We start from the raw sequence: 17,329 nt of genomic DNA, 5'->3' as shown, positions 1-17,329 counted from the left end.
TTGCTTTCCTGTGTGTCTGAGCTGATGGCATCCATAAGTGGTGTCATTTTGGGTCACTAGCTATTTTCAGACCAGGTACCATCGCCAAAAAATTGATGCTTTTGAATTATGGTGCTAGAGGAGACTCTTGAGAAGATCAAACCTATCCATTCTTAAGGAAATCAGCCCTGAGTGCTCACTGGAAGGACAGATCCTGAAGCTGAGGATCCAATACTTTGGCCACCTCATGAGAAGAAAAGACTCCCTGGAAAAGACCCTGATGCCTGATGAGAAGGAGAAGGGGACGACAGAGGACAAGATGGCTGGACAGTGTTTTCGAAGCTACGAACATGAGTTTGACCAAACTGCGGGAGGCAGTGGAAGACAGGAGTGCCTGGCATGCTATGGTCCATAGGGTCACAAAGAGTCAGACACGACTAAACAACAACAACATCAATGGCATGGACCTAGAGCAGTGTGCAGATGGATTACCAGCTCCTGGCTATAGTCACATTGGAGAACAACACTATTTGTTCTCTGTTACAATCTCTGAGGGTCATCTAGTCCAAGCTCCTGTAATGCAGGAATCTTTCGCCCAATATGGGGCCCGAACCCACAACCCTGAGATTCTCATGCTCTACCGACTGAGCTAATAGGGAGACTATAGCAGAGGTGGTTAACCTGTAGCTCGTCAGCCCCAGAGAATATGAGCAACGTTCACAGATGATAAGAGCTGTAGTCCAACAATATCTGTAGGACTACAGATTAGCCACTCCTGGACTATAGAATTCCTTCCCTACAAATAAATGGATACAATGCAGTTGGCCTCGATCTATTCCAACTGTACTAAGAAGCTGACCTCAATATATATTGTGCTGGGATTAGACAGCTCTTTCCTCTACCTTGTCCCATAACTTCTCAAGTAGCAGATCATTCCAAACTCATGTGATTGTTTTAAATTGCAGCTATGCTGCCTACTCAAGTCACACAGGTCTTCTCTGAAGCAAAGGAACAAACTTCTGCTTCAGGAGGAGTATGGTGTGCAAGATAAACTTACATTGTTGCCAGCTAGTCACTTAAGGACAGATTCATATGTTTAGGCAAGTTAAGACTGAGCATGCTTGAAGACTCGTGCTGTTTTCCAAGATGGAGGTCTATGTGAACCACATCTAGCTTCCATGTTTTATGCAGAATTGCTTGCTAAGAGGGTTTTGAAACTTCATGCACTAAGCAAGAAGATTAAAAAGCATGCAAAACCATTTTATATCACTATCAAATTAGGAAACACATATTTGAAATACAGTGGTACCTCGGGTGAGGGCCGTCTCAAGGATATCTGGCGCCCTGGCGCCGTGGTTCAAAAATCCCTCTGGCGCCGCCCCCCCTAACATTCAAAGATCCCTTCGGTGCGCGCGCACACACCGTTTCACCATTTTATAGCGAGGAAGAGGCGGAGGCTCCGGGGCTCGCCCTCAGCGGCCGGCCGCCTCCTGGCAACCCTCACACGCTGCAAGGGGTTGGTGAAGCGCGTGCACGTCATGGTGGGCCTAGGCCCTTCGGCAGCTCCCACCGCCATGCCCTGAGGGCCCCTCCAGGCAGGTAGCACTCCAATGGGACGGAGGCTCCGGGCGCCGCTCGGTATGGCGGAGCCGGGCGAGGGCAGCAAGCTGATGCAGGGAGATGCCACGTCTGGCCTCCGCTGCGCGGCTGCTGTGGGCGCAGCGCCCCCTGACGGCCCGGCGGCCTGGCGCAGTGCGCCACCCAGCCTTGCTTTAGGGCTGGCCCTGCCTTGGGTTAAGAACTTAATTCGTTCGGGAGGTCTGCTCTTAACAGGAAACTGTTTTTAACCTGAGGTACCACTTTAGCTAATGGGGCCTCCTGCTGCCGCCACGCGCCGCCGCATGATTTCTATTCTCATCCTGAAGCAAACTTCTTAACCTAAGGTACTATTTCTGCATTAGCGTCTGTAACTTGAAGCGTCTGTAACCCGAGGTACCACTGTATAGGCTTTCTTATGAATATAAGCAGCTGCCTCTAGACCAGTTCTGGCTAGCAACAGACCATCAATCAGAATTTCTCTGAGATCCTTAATTGGTGATCCCAAAGATTTAATGTGCAATCATGTACATGCAAAGCACGTGTTGTGCCATGGAGATATCTGCCCTCATCTTTATTATATGCAAGTATTCAACAGTGTCTGCAAGATTTTTTTTAATACTTTATTTGATTGAGGGAGGTGGAAAGGGTACACATTACTGCAGCTTGGAGAGCTCCACCCCCATTACTGTAAGGGGGGCGAGTAAATTGTAGATTAGCTCTTTATTTACAGCTGTAAATAAATCAGATCCCAATGCTGTTTTTGAGGGCTTGATCCAGCCAGAGTTAAGCAGTTGTTAAAGCTCCATTGATTTAAAGGAGGAAAAGTCATACACTCACTCAAGACAATGTCTCTCGGTGTGCATCGGCTGATGGGCTTTGAGAAGAACCACTCTGAAGTTTATTTCAATAGAAACCATTTGGAAGCACACTTCAAAGGCTTTGGCATCGGATGTCGTAATGACATCAGGTGACTGACAGGTGTGAGTCCCCACTCATCTCTCAAACATGGCCCACAGGGCTTATGAAGGTAAAGATCTTGGCTAAGTGGAAAAGCTTCACACACACACTGTATTAGGTTAAAGCAGGCACCCCCAAACTTCAGCCCTCCAGATGTTTTGGACTACAGTTCCCATCTTCCCCGACCACTGGTCCTGTTAGCTAGGGATCATGGGAGTTGTAGGCCAAAACATCTGGAGGGCCACAGTTTGGGGACGCCTGGGTTAAAGTGTACTTAAACATGTACAGTGGTACCTCTACTTACGAATAACTCTACTTACGAATGTTTCTACTTATGAATGGAGCTCCGTCCGCCATCTTGGATGCGGTTTAGATAGGATTTTTTCTACTTATGAATTTTTAGATAGGGCTGCTTCGATTTACGAATTTTTTCTCCCAATGCATTCCTATGGGATTCGACTTACAAATTTTTTCGACTTAGGAATGTGCATTCAGAACGCATTAAATTTGTAAGTAGAGGTACCACTAATGAAAACAGCATACAGACACCAATTATATTAGGAGAAATGCTTTGCAAAAATGTGTTTATTCAGCAAAAAAATCACACAAATATGCATATATTTAGGAGAAGTTCACACTCAAATCCTGATGAAATTTCAGGGCATTTTAAAAAAAATCACAAACTGATGTTGAAATGTGGAGAAGCAAATTTAGGATTGGAAAGATGAGAAACATGGAGAAGCTGCAATTAGCGGATCTGCCCATCCATCCACAGCCGAGTGGTAGAGCATGTACTTTGGTGCAGAAGATGCCAGGTTCAGTCTCTGAATGCTCCCCAACAGCCTTTCTCCACCCTCTCATCTACCTTCGTGCCTTCTGATGTGTTGATTTCCCTGCCTATTTCGAACCAACTTCCTCTTTGCCTGTGTTCATCCTTGCCCCGCTTTCCATGTCTAATTTTTGTGTGCCTCCCCACCCCCCTGCCCGGCCAACACACACCCCTTCACAGTTTCTCCCACTGAACACCTGGACAGGCACCCTTGCTGCTTCTGTGCGCTGCACAGCCCTCAACACATCATTGGCACTTAATAAACATTAAGTATAGTAGCCTTAGTGGTAACCCGATCGAGTGTTTTGATTGCAACAGAATTGGCTAGAACTGTAGGCTGCTTTGCATGTATGTCCCACATTACTTCATTCATCTTCCATGGAGTAGTCCACTACTGATCAAGAAAGAGCTAAAAGAAGATAAATGCATTGTTGGTAGCAATTAGGAAGTCTGTATTCTCTTCGTATTTCTTATTGAGATAAGGGCAGAACTCTGTGCTTGATCACTTGTAGCTGAGACCTGCAGGTATAGAGCGGTATACAAATTTAATAAATAATAATAACATACAAATGAATTCCACTGAAAAGTGTATTTGAATTAATGGCGAGCAACATAGTCTCCTTCTGTTGTTATACCTCTGATGGCTCATTCGCACAAGGCAGTGACCACTCCAATCATCAAGTGAAGAAAGGTTATGTGAACTAGCTCTGCTGAAATACAGGAGAACGTTAGCTTTTACTCACTTCTGGTTCCTTGATATGCTCACCTAATGAGCCTAAAAAACAAATATCAGCACTAGAATCCCAAAACAATGAGCCTGTGCTAAATAAAGAACAACTCCTTTGTCCTGTCCAGATGTTTTGGACCACAACTCCCAACATCCCTGATCATTGGCCATACCAGCTGGGGCTGAAGTTGTAGTTCAATTGAGAGTATCAGGCTGGGGAGTGCTCATTTAGTATCTCTACATTCCACCTTTCCTCCAAGGACCTCAATACAGGATTCACTCAATACAGGATTCATCATTGAAACATTGCAACGACCCTGTGATATACGTGATAATGAAAGATAGTGATTGCCCCAGAGCCACCCAATGAGCTTCATGGATTAGTGGAGATTTGAACCCAGGTCTCTCTTCTGACACTCTAATCCAGGCATCCCCAAACTTCGGCCCTCCAGATGTTTTGGACTACAATTCCCATCATCCCTGATCACTTGTCTTGTTAGCTAGGGATCATGGGAGTTGTAGGTCAAAACATCTGGAGGGCCGCAGTTTGGGGGTGCCTGCTCTAATCACTAAACACTTTGACTGCACACCATGCTGAGGCTGCATTCCTGTACCCAATGGGACTTACATTCTGAGTAGACGCAGATCGGGGTTTCAGCATAAGACAACTTGCTTATGGGTAGCCTTTCTGAAATGTATACACATCTGAAGCATGGTTTCATAACTGCAGCCTCGGAATTACAGGGATTTAAAGTGTTCAGCAGGGGAAGAGAAGAGGAACAAAGTGACTCTTGTATGCATGTAGCTTGAGGGTTCAGCCTGATGGATTTCCTTGCCTGTCAGCAAAAGACACATTTGGGAAGAGGTCCCAGATGTAGAACAAGCTTTAAGATAAAAAGGGAAAGAGTTTTCTTGCAGCTGTGATACTCCCCCTTTGACTCTAGAACTGAAGCTTTTCCTTCCACTTCCGCAGATTGCTTTCGTCCCCCTAAGTAAACGCATGTTGATCAATTCAGTGTTCAGCACACTAAGGCTGTGATCCTATTTCAATCCTATTTCAACTTACCTAGAAGTAGTCCCAGTTGAACTTTGTGGGGTTTGCTCCTGAATAGGCACACAAAGGCTGCCATCTAAATACACTTTTTAGAGAATATATGCCATCAACCTCAGTGGAAGAGCCTTCTGGATCAGTAGACATTATTGTGCTGCATGGACATAAAGTGCTCTTATTTGGGATCAGATTGCATTGAATCTGGTGAAACTCACTTCTGAAATAAATATGCACAAGTAGAGCAGGTAAGCAGGCTTCATGTCCGTCCGTCCTTCCTTCCTCCCTTGAGCTCAATACATGCTTAACCTGCAACTTTAAAGGATTGGAATGGGGTTTCAATTATCCAGTTTGACTCAAACATGATTTTAATCTTCACTAAGTTCTGCTACAACACCAATACCAAACACAGTTCACTTAAACCAGTGGTGGGGAAGCTTTGGCCCACCACATCCCACAATGTGGCCCACCAGGTCTGCCCCAGCAAGCCCCCGTCACCTGTCAATCATCTCACATTATTTTATTGCTAGTTCTGGCATTTTATGTTTCTACCGCTTGCTGACTTTACCTCAACTAATGACTCAACTGCTGTATCTACTGTGTTCTGATCATCAGATGGAGGTAAGTTCTTAGAGCTGGCAGAGGGATCTGTTATGTCCGATCTCAACAGTAAGCACCACAGTGCTAAGATTGGAAATAAGCGCTAAATGGAGATGGGGAGAAATGCTGATTTTCACTCTTCAAACAGGTGGAGAGCTTATTTCTGATCAGCACTGATGCTTAGCACTAAGACTGGGAGAGGAAATCCCTGTGCCTTCTCTTTACAAGATCCTCTCTGAAGAGCAGACAGAAGGATATTACAGCCACCTCCACCTTAGCACTTAGCTGAGTGTTCATGTACACATGCATGCATGCATGTGTGCCTGACATGTGAGTGTGAGATTGTGTGCATGACTATGTGACCCCATGTATGTGTATAAGAGATAGTGCTGTATGCCTGCATGTCTGGCACTTGAGGGTGGGGTACATGCATTTTTTGCTTTGTTGTTTTTAGTGGCGGACTTGGGTACTTTGGCGCCCTGCCTCCTGCCCAAAGCCCAGCGCCTCGCTTACTGGGCTTTGAGTTGGTGCCCTCTTCGGCTCAGCACCCAGTGTATGCGCACATCCCTAAATCTGCCCCTGTTCTCTTGCCCTACCCACATTTGTCCAGCCCACTGCTGGAATGTGGAACTCTGAAAGTTGATCAAGTTCAAATCCAATCCTTGACTTTTGTGAATATTTCTATCAGTATTTCAGAGTGCGCTCTTCCTCCGTGATATTTCAAATGCAAGTGAAGTGGTTCAGGAAGCAGTGATATCTCTCTCTCTCTCTCTCTCTCTCTCTCTCTCTCTCTCTCTCTCTCTCTCTCTCTCTCTCTCTCTCTCTCTGTTTACCTGAATGGGCTTAGTTTGCCTACAATGATGTCAGCACATAGCTGCAAAGGCAATTGTCAATGTATTGTTGTGATGCCATGACGCTCCATTGCCTAGGACTACTCTAGGCAAGAGGCAGAAGTCCTAACGCAGAAACATCATTCTGACGCATCATCAGATAGGGAAAACAAAGGTAGCTTTATAAAAGGGTAGGTTGGGTAATATTTCTGCCCTCTTAAAAGCAGAACTTTTGACCCAAACATTGAAATAGGGAAACATTCAGTACAGCCTTAATTTCACAAAGTTTTTTCTTCTTTTTATTGCTTGCTTAAGTGAAATGTGTCAAGGACTTTACTTCGGTATCTGTGAGGTTTGTATAAATAAGCAGAGACATTTGTTCTCTCTGTGGGCTGTAAATTCATTTATTTTTCCCTGAAAGTATGGACACAGCTTGGTGGTTTCAGACAGTCAACGTGACTCACCAGATTAGGAAAGGAATGCACCAGGGTTGATTGACGAGACAGAAAATTGGCTCGAGCCAAATGGTGAATTCTGTGCTCATTACATCTGACTGTGTGCCAAGGTAATCGTCTGATTGTTCTGGTGTGCAGCCAGATTGATTTTTTTTCCAGCCCATAATGAGGTGATCTTACAATTGATCTGGCCATTCACCACACAAGTAGACGGATTTTCATTAAATTAGCCTGTTAACTACAGTGCAATTTACAAAAGACCCCCTAATCTAATTCCTTGTAGTGTATTTGTATGAGATCATACAAACTAACAAAAACACAAGCAAACACACACACACACACACACACACTACAAGGCTCATAACTGGATATTTCTATGGTAAAGGGCTGTAGCTTAGTGATAATATCTGCTTTGTATGCAGAAGGCATGACGTTCAATCCCCGGTAGGACTGGGAAAGGCGTCTGCTTAAAACCCTGGATAGCCACTGCCAGTCAGTGTGGACAAAACTGGACTAGATGGGCCAGTGGTCTTACTCATTACAAGTCTACAGCAGATTCAGCAGATTCATGTATTTAATTTATTGCATCAATATCCCACCCTTTTCTCCAAGGAATTCAAGGTGGCATACATGGTTCTCCTGGTCCTTGTTTAATCTCCACAAACCTGTGAGGTAGGTTGGGCTGAGAGACAGGGACTGGCCCAAGGTCACCTTCGTGGAATCCTGCTCTCCCAGGTTCTAGCCTGACATGCTAACCACACGGACTATCAATGTCCTAAGACAAGGGTGATTGTATGCTTCTTATTTGCCCATTATTTTTACAACATGAACATGGAAGTTCCTTTGTGCCCCACATCAGGTGCATCATCCCCTTGAGGCCAAGCTCTTTGGAAGGAGGGCATTGGGGGGGGAGCAGGAGCTGAGGAAACCAAGCACGTAGCCAAGTGAAGCATGGCTTCAGTGGTCGTGGCTCCTTCTCTTCCTCCTGCTGCAGTGGAGGGGGAAGGAGGCAGGAAGCAGCTGATGGCAGTGGCAGCAGGAGGAGGTAATGTGGCCATTGAAACCACACTGCCATTACTTTGCCACCGTGCTCAGCTCAGCCCCCAGCTCCTCCAATGTCCTGACATCATGTGTACAATGTCGGGAAGTCACATGTGTGACATCATGCGCCACACACACCCTGCCATCCCCCATTCTTCAAAAACTGGAGGCTCTGCCCCACATAACTAGTGTGAGGAGCCCTTATGGGGTTGTGGTGCTCATCTTGCTTTCATGCCGAGGGAGCTGGCATTTGTCCACAAATAGCTTTCCAGGTCATGTGGCTTCTGGTGCAACGGAACACCGTGATGGAAACCAGAGCGCACAGAAACACCGTTTACCTTCCTGCCACAGCGGTACTTATTTATCTACTTGCACTGGCGTGCTTTCAAACTGCTATGTTGGCAGGAGTTGGGACAGAGCAATGGGAGCTCACTCCGTCGTGGGGATTCAAACAGCCGACCTTCCCATCGGCAAACCCAAGCGCCTCAGTGGTTTAGACCACAGTACCACCTGTGTTACATGGCAGCAGCCCACCACTGCAGCTCCTTCATACCCCACCTTGCCTCAGTCTCCAGTAAGGCATGTGTGTGATGCCGACTGAAGATTAGGTTCAAATTTCCATTCAGCCTGCTGGCTGAGGTGGACCAGTCCTTGCATCCCCAGGCAAGTGAAAGGAATTACCATCAAGGCAAGTGAAAGGAATTACCATCATAGACCAAAGACAACATTCCAGCCAGGCAAAAAGCACTTGAAGAGGATAGAGTGCAGGGCCCTTAAGCAGTGTGGCCTGTTGAATAGAGGGTGTGGACTCGGAAGAGTCTCAAGGGGCAGATAGAGAGTCCTGAGGGCTCACGTTCAGCCTGAAGTTCCCCGCCTCTATTCTCCACCCAGGTGCAGCCACTGATTCCATTACGGTGTCAATGACTGTTGAGCCCCTGGGAACTGTGCTGGCAGAGGGTTTTCTTCTGTTCCTCTTTAGGCAGATGATGAGAGTGCCAATACTGCCACAGGTGCCCTAGATTACTGTGCTGGAGCAAATCTTCATTCTTAAACAAGTGTAATTGCCTTTTAAAAAGCATTAAAAAAAACACCCAGCACTAGCACTGGTAGTAAGACAGGCATGAGAGGGCTATAATTTCTTTCCAGGCACTTCCATTTTAATTTACATCTCGGAGGTGCTGTAAACCGTACTTAACCTTGACATACCTCAGTGCATCCTCGAGGCAGTCTCGTATCTTGGGTTGCAAGACAGCACAGGAAAACGTATTAATAAGGCAGAAGCACTGATATGATCCTGGATCATGGTTTCTAAGTGCATCTACAGCATGAGGGCGTAAAGAGAATTAGCCACGCAAGATAGATGCCAAGATACGTGGTTATGGTTCCTTTGGAACTATTATAATGAATCTCTCCGTTAATGGCATGTAGTGCCGGCGGTATTAGTGAGGATGACACTCAGAGGTCCTAATTATCAAACGCTGTGACAATAATGGAAGAATCCATGGGGCAATTACTGTATATGGAGTTTGCAGGATCACTGAGCAAAAGCTAAACGTGTTTGCCTTGATCCAATTCTTTGTGGATTTGGGGGCTCCCTGTGCACTGGATCGAAATAGCTTCCTCAATAAATTTGTCTCTGTTTCCAAGAGAGAACAAGAAGGATTGGGAAAACATCAAGACTAGGAAAACTATGGAACTAAGCAAGGATGGATGCAGTGCAGGGCCAGCCCTACCATTAGGCAAGGTGAAATAGCTGCCTCAGGCAGCAGATGCTGGGTTGGGAGAGCAGGGAGTGATGGTGAAGTGCTCGAGGACAGAGCTATGTGTGCCACAGGGGTTCCTTGTACCTCTTAAGTTTGCCTTTGCCACACACAACCCTGTTGTTGTTGTCGTTGCTGCTGCTGCTGCTGCTTCATCCAAAGAAAAATGAGGTGAAGGACTTACTTGGTTCTATGTCAATGTTGAAGTAAGAATCACCTGCCAGTCCAGTAAGCTTCTGTACATGGATTGAAGACACTATCTTGTCCTTCACCGAAGTGTTTAGGGCCAGTTCTGAGGATAAAAATGTGCACAGAGCAATTTATTTCTGTAGTCCAATGTTGGTTGCTCTTCCCCTTTCCTCACATCAATGACAGGATTGACTCCAACACAGTGCTGGTCCAAAGAAACTGTGCTGCTTGGGGCAACAGACAAGAAGTTGCCTCCATTCTAGCTCTATGACTACAGTTGAAGTTGAACTTTACTTAGTATCAGCAACAGGGTTGTTTTCTGTATTTCATCTGAGGAAACAGGACAGTTATGGGGACAGTCAAGGCCTTGTGGCACACAGAGCTGTATGCTCCCATAGAAGGGTACAGCCAGAGGGCTCAGGAGAAAAAGCAGAGGCATGGCCACCACTGCCTCCCAGCATCTGCCATCAGAAGCACTTAACCCACTCTATCTAATGGAGGGCCATTCCTGATCTACTGCCTGAAACTCATAATGCCTAGATTCGACCACCAAGCTCCAGCTTCTGTCCCTGATGGTTCTTCAGATTGGCAACATGACCAATGTTCCACCTGCATTGGTCTGAAGAGGGAGTGGCCTTTTGAAGCCCAAGCATCTTGAGAACCGAAGGAAAAGTGGGAGAGTGAGCTCTCTGCATCTAAACGGGAAGCTACTCTCTTAAGCCAAATACCTGGGTTCTGCTACCACCGTCTGTGGAATGAATTGGCTTCTGTTGCCTCTATACTGTTCAAATTTCACACTCTGAAAAATAATGGATCAATGTGAATGAAGGGGGGGGAATAAATGCTGTGAAAGAACAAAATATTGACAAGGCTTGAGACAAGCCTTTGGATTCATCCTCCCCGCCTTAGGCACAATTCTTTGTTCATGAATATCAAAAGCAATCTGACCACTGATTTCACAGAGAGCAAAGTCAGGCCTTCTCTTTATCTCTTGCTTTTCCTTTGCTTCCACTGGGTCAACAGTGGGTTGGGGAGAGAGGGGAGAATCAAACTTGGGCGACTCCAACACAACCTCTGAATTACCAGGACAATCGGGCTACTGTTGGACTGTAGGTGCCATTAGGTTAAAAAGTTTGGCCTTAGCCCCCTTTTCATGATTGCATGAAAGGGGTAGCCATGTCTCATATTCTTCTCAGAATCAATCAAGGATAAAGTATAATCAGTGCTTTTTTCCCCTGGGGGGACGCATACCCCTAAACATTTTGTGAGTCTTTGTACTTTTGTCCATTTACTGTATTTATTTTCCCCAATTTGAACTATAAAATGGTGGTTTTCTTGAGTCAAAATGAGAGTACCCCTAAACATTTTTAAAGGGGGAAAAAGCACTGAGTATAATACAGTGTTCTTGAAGCCACCAACATGAGTCTGACCAAACTGCGGGAGGCAGTGGAAGACAGGAGTGCCTGGCATGCTCTGGTCCATGGGGTCACGAAGAGTCGGACATGACTAAACGACTAAACAACAAAAACAACAACATAATACATTTAGAGCACTATCCAAAGCAACACACTTTAAAGCCTCAGTAATTTCTGTGGGAGATAGATAAGCATATTCGTAACAGTACCTTTGAAATCAGTAGGGTTTTTAAAAGATATATTTTTTACATAGCACTTACACTGGGCTTTGGAGACATTGTACATGACCACATATATATGGTTCCTTATTAATACCAATGGGCTCTTAATTTGCATGGCCTCTAGGGTGGTAGAACGACCAAAGGGTAAATAAACATCCGTGGTAGAGCCATTTTGTCCAGAGTGATAGCACTAATCCTTGAACCTTTCCAAGATTCAAGCTTCCATGCCAGGTTTTAGTGGCTCAAATTAAAGCTTCTAATGGAAACTTTATAACAAAGACTCACATAATCTTGCATTAGTGTTCAGGACTTCAAGCAAGTAACTCTAGAGTTTGAGTTGTTCAGTCTGATCAAAGATGGGAATTTCCAGTATTGAGACCCATAGGCATCTCCGAAGGCACTTTGAAGTGCTTCCTCAAGAATGTTTTGACCTCTCTTTTTGTTTATGGCAAAAGATTGTGCACAGCAATCAGACACGACCCTCTCATATTCAAGATCAAAGCCTATTGACTGAAACTTTTGGTTGCCATGGCTACCTAAGTCAGAACCTGAGTTTGCTAGAGTTCTCTCGTAACCATCACAGTCGTCAAGTTGCGTTATGGACTAGGTAGTCCACAAATTAGCCAGAGTTCCCCCCCCCCAAGACAAAAAAGAAAAGAAAATATTTTATTTTGTTTTCCTCCATTAAAACTCATTATCTTCCAGGCAAATCATTAGTTATGTTTTTCAACAATTGATTATGAATTAGAACTTCAGCTGAGAGTCCCACTAGTAATTCTACATGCAAGATTATACATTTGTAAATGTTCTTTTATTTAAGAGCTCACCACTGAAATCAGAAAAAGTGGGTTCTCCCTTGTTTCGGTGCTTAGCTTTAATTAAAGCAGGTCAAGCAGGCATAACTATTCCCAAATGAGAGTCACATATACAGTACAGTCCATTAGGCTCTTCACACTGAGCAATGGAGATAAAGAACGGATAATGCGAATAAAGTTTTGGGAATTAAATATTTGGACTTATCATGCAAGTGCAGCCTGACAGAATTATATAGACAGACAGTTTTATGAAAAAGCACATTTGTCAATTTTAGCATGGAAATAATCAGCAGGAAGGGATCACATGATACTTAATATCTTACTCACAGGTGTGACAATAAACCAATTAGAAAGGTAAAAATGACCCATATAATATGCTTTAAAAACTGATATTCCCCCCCCCCGCAATGGTCACCAGCCTTTCTGTGTTCAGGCTCTTTTACCTTCAATATAGCTACGTAAATGAAAAGCGGTGAGTCAGGTATGTGGAACATGGGAGACACGCGGGACTATTGGAGCATTGTAATGTCATCAATGCAAGCCAGTCATTTTTCTAAGAAGGAGTTTGCACCTATGGCATGAATACTTAGTGCACAGGCCCATTTCACTGTTTGTAAGAATCAGTGTGCGAAACTGGAAGTGTTTTGTTTTGTTTGTGAAACATGTCTCTGGCCTTCAGGGCAGGGCAGAGCAGCAGCAGTGCCTTGCCAGTGAAGGTGGCACTGCATTTGCGGAGATGGGAGGAGGCAAGGCAGAAATCATGTAAGGGAGCTCCGGGTGGTAGCAAGCCATAGGTGCCCATGCACCTGCGAGTCGCCGCCGCCACCGGCACAGATCTCCCCCAGCTTCATCCCTTTCTGCCCCATCCCAGCTATGCAACCACTACTACAGAGTGGCCTCTGCCACCCCACCTCCAGGTGCTACCACTCCACTGCCCACCTTTCCACCAAATGTGCTATACAGGTGAAACTCGGAAAATTAGAATATCATCAAAAAGTGCATTTATTTCAGTAATGCAACTTATTATTTTTTATTTTTATTTTAATTTTTACAAATGCTTTCTTTTGGAAACTCCACGGTAATAAAACTATAATACAAAAATAAACAAAAAATAAACATCGCTATTACATTTCATTAATTACATTCTGTTTATAATTGACCGCGTAATGACAAATAATTACAATTACAACAAATAAAGGCTTGACATATCTTGCTTTGCATGTTATGCATCTATCTCATGTATTGGTTTCACCTTTTAAGTTGCATTACTGAAATAAATGCACTTTTCCATGATATTCTAATTTTCCGAGTTTCACCTGTAGGTATCTAGTAGCAGCAATGCAATACATTCAATATATTTTTAAAATGTCATAAAATTGGGGAAAATTAAAAATTAATTCAAAGTTGAAAACAAAAACAAAAAAATTACAGGTCAGTTTATGGGCCAAAGGCCAGCAGAAGATTGTTAACCAAGCCTCCCTTGGCAAGGATTTCCAGAGCTTGGGAGCAGACACCAACAAGGCCCTGTCTTACATTTCCACCCAAAATGCTTTAGATGTTGGGAGAGACAAAGGAGCCTATCCCATCTCTGCCTTCTGAAAAAGCAATACACATAACCATTATATGTGTGGCATCTCCTGCTGTCTATAAAAGGTGCTCTTATGAGCTAACCTAGTATAAAGTAACCTAATGGTTGGATGGTTTTCTCCAACTAAGTCCTTCTCAAAGTGGACTAATTAGTGAACCTAAGCTAGTCATATTTCGTAACTTCATTGGGTCCACACTGAGTAGGACTAGCATTGGGAAAACACCCAGAGTGTTGGAGTAGGACTGGAGAAATCCTGGTTCCAATCCTCATTCACGCACAATCCTCACTCATTGAGTAACCTTGGGCTGCTCACTACGATCTTTCAGCCTCGCTGGATTTTTATGAGGATAAAATGGGGGAACAGGGAGATGAAACAGTCATGGTGCTCTGAGCTCCTGAAGGATGGAGAGGGGGAGAGAAAGAAATCTGACAAAATGATCTGTGAAGAGTGGCATCTTTATAATGTAGATGAGTGTGTTCCTTTCTAGGAGTGTGTTGATGATAATACCGATTTTTCTTCCATTCCTGTAGGCTGACTTTCCTTTCCAAGCAATGCTCCAAGTTTGGAAGTGACGCTGCTTTGGAACCAATAAAAAGAGCCAAGCTCCAGACAGACTTTTATGAGAGCTGGGGGAGAGGAGGGTTTTTTCCCCCTTTTCGCTTTTGTTCTGAAATCCCAGATGTTGTTCTTCAACGATAGTTAGATATCCGTCATTGCAGCAGGCAATTCAGCTTGTAATAATACGATAAGGGGTTAAAGCCATCAAAAGAAATTGCTACCCCCTGGAAAGGAATGTATATTTGAAACTTAAAGAAGAGCTCCTATCAAGATGAAGTTGTGGAGGACTACATGAATCATGTTGAGCAGGGTAACTGAATCAGCAGTGCTACAAAACTAAAGGACAATAAAATGTATTATCTTAAATGGGTGTAGATAACTTCTCCTTCACTATATATGCTACAGCTGCTGGCTAACCTTTCCTGTGTTAGTCTGTTTGCTGGCTAATAATGCAGCACAATCCATTTGACATTGTACTACTGGAGCTGTTTGTTTGTTTGTTTGTTTCCATATTCCTCCCTTCCTCCAGCTGGAACACAGAGTGGTTATCAACATAAACTGAATAAGCAAAGTGACACCATTATAAAAACCACAATTAAAACCACAGAGTCGCAATTAGATGTTAACTCTCTCCTGATAGGTAGGACCCCTCTCTCTCTCTCCAGCGTTTGGAATGCAAAGCCCACCAGAGCTTAGAGAAGGTTGCATGTCCTCAGATGAGGGGAGTAAGGAAAAGATAGCAAATTGAGTTGACAGAGACAGATGGGATGTGCAGGTATTACTTTTCTGTAGTCTAAAAATGCACAGCAGAGAGTGGGAATGTGCCCACTGCATTCAAAATAACATCCACACCAGCCTCACCCAACCTGGTGCCCTCCAAGTGTTTTTGTCAGGTTTAGCGCTTCTCCCAAACAAGACATGAAACGCAGGCAGTTTAAGTAGCTGAGGTTTATTTCTCAATAACAGGCTTACAGCAGTCCAAGCTTCCACAACTCATCCTTCACCGTCGGAGTCAGTTGACTCGACTGGCTTCTGACCCCTCCCAAGGCCAGATATATGCTATGTCCTTCCCCACCTCCTGCTGGCCCGCCTCTGCTCTAATCGCTTGCTCCGCCTCCTACTTCTTGGCGACTCAGGCGCAGCCAATTCCTCTTCCTCTGGAGATTCCTCTCTGCTGGGCGTATCCCTGACAGTTTTGGACTCCTTCCTATCCACCCCAGCTAGAATGGCTAATGGTAAGGAATTATGGAAGTTGTAGTCTCAGAACTCCAGGAGAGAACAAGGTTGGAGAAGGCTGAGGTACCAGAGCCCAGCTCCTGATTATGTTTGCAGAGCATGCATGCTTACAGATGCTATGCTGAATGTTTTAGGTGCAAGACTAGTGGGCATGATCCTGCTCCTTCTAAACAATGCCTTAGGATGTGATACAACTCATCAGACTAGGGATGTCTCAAAAAGTAAAAACCAGGACACCTCAAAAGGAAGCCAAAATGGCTGACCTTTTCCTTACAAGACCGCCAAAAAACCACGATTTTTCCATTAACTTGCCTAAGATCCAGGACAAAGTGCCACCTTTCAGAAATTGCGTGCAGATGTCAACACTGCCTGTTGATGGAGTGGCTAATTGCTCCCAATGTGCTTTATTCACATGGTTGTAAATAAAGCAATAGGCATCATAAGTTTCTGGTGATCTTTCTTTCAAATGAAACAAAATTCTGCAGCAATGCCCTTGGTTTGCATGCCACAATAAATGATGGTTTATGTGATATCATAATCTCACACATTAACTCACACAGGAGAAAGAACATATGTGAAATCTCGTTTGATACTTATCTCAGCAGCTGGGGGAAAATCAGTGAAAGAGGAAAACATCTTTGTGATTGTAAGGGAAAGATTGGGACTATTATAGACTTTGAGTGACGATTTGGACTTTAGAAAAAGACGGCAGTGGGCAGTTGCGAGGAATACCCAATTTCTTGAAGCATGGGAACCCCGAAAAATTTTAGATGATTTGGTATAACATTCGGTTTGATTGATATGTATTTATATAATTTGAAATAATGAATGTGATATAATTGTTTTTAATTGGAAAATTAATAAAAATAGATTATAAAAAAAACATGGGCTTATCACACAAATGGGGAATGTGTTGCCCACCAAACATTTTCAGCTACAGCTCCCATCATTCCCAACCATTAGCCATCCTTCCTGGAGTTGATGGGAGCTGCTTGGCATTGAAGGGGGGGGGGACTTAGCAAGATGTTTGAATGACTCAGAATACAGTGACTCAGAGAGCTGGACACTTGTCAGGGATATCATGCACAAAACTAGGACAGATTCTCACAAAACACAATCAGTGAGCAGTTCACAAAGTAGAAATAGGAAGGCACAGATTGCAGCCAAAACTGTGTGGGAAAGTTTCAAACAAACAAAAATCATGGCATTGGTTTGATTGAATGTGCCAAATGTCGGGGAACGATTGTCTGCGTATATACCTTAGTTCTTTCATATCCATGAATGAGCCCAGTTTTTAATTGCAATTGATAGTTAACCCAGGAATTACCAACTTGGTGAAAGTGCTGGACTTTAACCTGGGAGACCAGGGTTAGAATTCCCACTCAGCCATAAAGTTCACTGAGTGACCTTGGGCCAGTCAGTCACTGCCTCTGAGCCTCTACCTCACAGGTTTATTGTGAGAATGAAATGGGGAGGTAGAG

The 17,329-nt window shown here is 44.3% G+C and overlaps 1 long non-coding RNA gene across 2 annotated transcripts; it reads right to left on the bottom strand.

Moving 5' to 3' along the window:
- Positions 1 to 3,092: 3,092 nt before the first annotated feature.
- Positions 3,093 to 10,815, bottom strand: LOC148687522 (uncharacterized). 2 transcript variants are annotated; one of them, XR_015948038.1, is made up of 4 exons: positions 10,743 to 10,815; positions 10,010 to 10,117; positions 5,158 to 5,454; positions 3,093 to 3,883 (listed from the first exon to the last, which is right to left on the bottom strand). It is a non-coding gene; the product is annotated as an uncharacterized LOC148687522 (long non-coding RNA). The 2 variants fall into 2 exon arrangements; XR_015948037.1 differs by having other exon boundaries at positions 5,358 to 5,454.
- Between the last annotated feature and the right edge of the window lie 6,514 nt (positions 10,816 to 17,329).

Source organism: Zootoca vivipara, chromosome 1 (assembly GCF_965207765.1).
Source record: "Zootoca vivipara chromosome 1, rZooViv2.hap1.1, whole genome shotgun sequence".
NCBI classification, from domain to species: Eukaryota; Metazoa; Chordata; class Lepidosauria; order Squamata; family Lacertidae; genus Zootoca; species Zootoca vivipara.
Note: the sequence above shows the minus strand (reverse complement) of the source record. Positions and strands in the feature narration are given on the sequence as shown.